Below are 3,435 nucleotides of genomic sequence, written 5' to 3' on the forward strand. Positions count from 1 at the left end.
TGAGTGGGAGCTGGCTTCTTGCTGCTGTCCATCATGGCAATAGAGGAAAACAGCACTTTCTACTGCATTCGTATTGTTCTCACACCACCATAAAGTCCAGAAATTGTAAATGGAACCATCCTAAGTCAAAGACCGTCTGTATATCAGTTTATATGTATACAAGTCTTTATGTAAATGTGTAAATGTATGTTTACATATATACAAGTATATATATGTAACTTTTTTTGTGTACATGTATACAAGTTTATATATAAATAATGTAATTCTACATGATTGATAGGGTTTGACTCTATGTCCCCACACAAATCTCATCTGGAATTGTAATCCTCATACATCCCGGGAGGGGCCTGGTGGGAGGTGATTGGATCATAGGAGCAGATGTCCCCCTTGCTGTTCTCGTGATAGTGAGGGAGTTCCCATGAGCTCAGATGGTTTAAAAGTGTGGCACTTCCTTGCTCTCTCTCCCTCCTGAGACGGGGAGGCCTTGCTTTCCCTTTGCCTTCCACCATGATTGTAAGTTTCTTGAGGCCTCCCCAGCCATGCAGAACTTTGAGTCATTAAACCTCTTTCCTTTATAAAATACCCAGTCTCAGGTATTTCTTTATATCAGTGTGAAAATGGACTAATGCAATGATATATAAGTATATGTTACTATGTACGTATATACAATAATTTTACTAAACAAAACCAGGTACATATATGAAGATGCATATTTTGTTGTGTTTTATTTATTTATTTGAGACAGGATCTTGCTCTGTGGTTCAGGCTGTAGTGCAGTGGCATGATCTGGGCTCACTGCAGCCTTGACCTCTGGGGCTCTAGCAATCCTCGCACCTCAGCCTCTGCCTTGAGGAGCTGGGACCACAAGCTTCCATGCCTGAATAATTTTTGTATTTTTGGTAGTGATGGGGTTTTGTCATGTTGCATAGGTTGGTCTCAAATTCCTGAGTTCCAGCAATCTGCCCACCTTGGCCTACCAAAGTTTTGAGATTTACAGGCATGAGCTGCTGTGCCCAGCCTAAAGATGTAATTTAAATATGGAGGTGGATGTTCATTTATATGTTATATAAAAGTATATATAAGTATATGTAACCATACATATTTGACCTTTATATATATATAAACTTATATATAAACATATATAAATTATATATGTATACAACTTTTATATATAGTGTGTGTGATTTTACATTTTTTTCTAATATTTCTCCACTTTATTAAGGTTGACCACCACGACATTTATGTATCTAAACTTTTTTAAAATAAGCTTTCAGTGATGTTTAGATTCTGAATGATTTTTCCATAATTAGGTTAATTTAGGCACACTGGCTTGTATTTTATAGAGAACACTTATCTTTAGGACACAGATAGGAACAAGTATAATTTGCAAATATTACAAAGATGATTTCCAAATCTCAGTTGACCTCTTTTCTAATTGCAAACAGTCATTTAGTCTTTAGTGACAATAGAGACTAAAAACAACCTCCTACACATCTCTGTGTGAGATTCTGATGGCTTTGAAGTCCCTGAAAGAGTAGGAAACTGTGATTATTGAAAAAGTCAGAACACTGGCAAGGCTAAAGAGCAAAGCATTTAACAGAAGGCCACAAGAATTGTTTTCCTAAGAGGAGCTAACCGATAAATGTCATTTAGTAATGCATTGAAATGGTCTTGCCTAGTGTGAGTGTTGCACAGAAACTTCTGGTCATTTCTTCTGGATCTATTATTTTGGATAAGTTTCCACTATCATAGCATGGCTCCATTCTCCAGCTGCTCAGGCAGCCACTAATCCATACTGGTCTCCTTCCTTCCATAAGGAAGGCGGTTCCATAAGGAAGGAAGGAAGCCAGTATCTGTTGGCAGCTGCCATGACAAACCTGTAGCCAGTGGCTCCAAGCGGGTGTCCCAGGGACAGAGATTTACCCCAGTTATGAAACTTCTCCAAAGGAGGCAATCCAAACTTGGTTTTTCTACTCATGTAGTTTTGTGCAAACCAATCAGAATCCATGGCTTTAAAATTTGCCAAAATCTGGCCTGAGAAAGCTTCATGAAATTCAAAAGCATCAATATCATTCATGGTTAATCTTGCCTTTTCTAGAAATTTTGGGGTAGCATATGTTGGTCCAAGTAATAGTTGATCTTTTGGATCCTGAGGCACAAACATAAAATCCCTCAAATATGCCTTTGGCTTATCGTCCATGGCCAGAGCCTTTTCCTCTGCCATAATCAACATTGCAGATGCGCCATCAGTCAAGAAAGAAGAATTTGCAGCTGCCACTGTGCTACAGGGCTTGATGAATGCAGTTGTTAGTTTGGCCACCTGTTCCAGTAAGGAAGGACAGATGCCATTATCTTTAGTAACTGTATCTTTTCCTGGTACTTTTAAGGGTACGACATCAGAAAGGAGTCCTTCATCCTGTGCCTTTGTGGCCAGACTGTGAGAGTGTGTATTCATCCTGTTCCAGCTGAAAAATAGCAAAGGCAGTGGCCACTCGGTCTTCCGAGTGACCCATGGTCTCACTGGTAGAGAATTCAGTAACTGCAGGGAGCTCAGGTGCTAGGAAATTCAATCGGAATTTAGAGATTAAAGACAGTCGCTGGCCCACAGATTTGGCCTTGTTGAGATCAAGCCCCAGTTATTTCATTTTCTTTGGTGACGATAGGGACATCGGACATCAACTTGTCACCACTTGTCATGATCACATCACACTGGCCCGAAGCAATCGATCCAACACCTGTGGTCAAGGCTTGGTTGGCAGAGATATAAGCCATGGTGACAGTGCAAGCAGGAGTCTTGTCAGAGAAGCCAGCTCCAAGGGCAGCCTTTCTAGCCACATTGCTTGTTTTCACTTCCTGAATAACTGTGCCAAAGATGATAGAATCAACTACTTCTTTGGGGACACTGGTCCAATGAATCAAGTCCATAAGTGCTGCTTTAGCTAAATCATGTGGCATCAGGTCTTTATATGAAGCAAAAATGGAGTGCGAACATTACTTATATTGGGTTTGGCTAACGTCTTCATTTCGGTCTGGACGGCTGGGGCAGCTCACAGCTGGGAGGAACAGCTCCTAGGTCTTACGTAAAATCTGAGGGCCCATTTTGATGTAGTGGGAAGATTTTTAAAAGTGTAAGTCAAGATAGTAGTCATTCTGGAATCTTAGCTGACATCCATGCAGAGTCTTACTCTGAACAAAGTTCAGACCTCATGTTTTTACATTTTAAGTTTACATTTCAACATTGGCCTAGTCAATTTGTTAGCAGTACTTATGTATATCTGTTTTTTTGAACTTATTATGGTTAAAGCATCTTCGCACTGAAAAAAAATAATGCCTAAAACTTCCAAAAAAGAAATATATGGACAGCTTCCTCTATGCATCCCACAGTATATTAAAAGTTGATTTATGAGCACTTTGGAAATTTCAGTGTCTGACTGA

General features: G+C 39.8%; 1 pseudogene; it reads right to left on the reverse strand.

Annotated features, from left to right (window-relative positions):
• Window positions 1-1,723: 1,723 nt before the first annotated feature.
• On the reverse strand, window positions 1,724-3,153 carry LOC101044211 (trifunctional enzyme subunit beta, mitochondrial pseudogene; annotated as a pseudogene).
• Window positions 3,154-3,435: the final 282 nt, after the last annotated feature.

This window comes from Saimiri boliviensis, chromosome X (genome assembly GCF_048565385.1).
Source record: "Saimiri boliviensis isolate mSaiBol1 chromosome X, mSaiBol1.pri, whole genome shotgun sequence".
In the NCBI taxonomy this organism is placed as follows: domain Eukaryota; kingdom Metazoa; phylum Chordata; class Mammalia; order Primates; family Cebidae; genus Saimiri; species Saimiri boliviensis.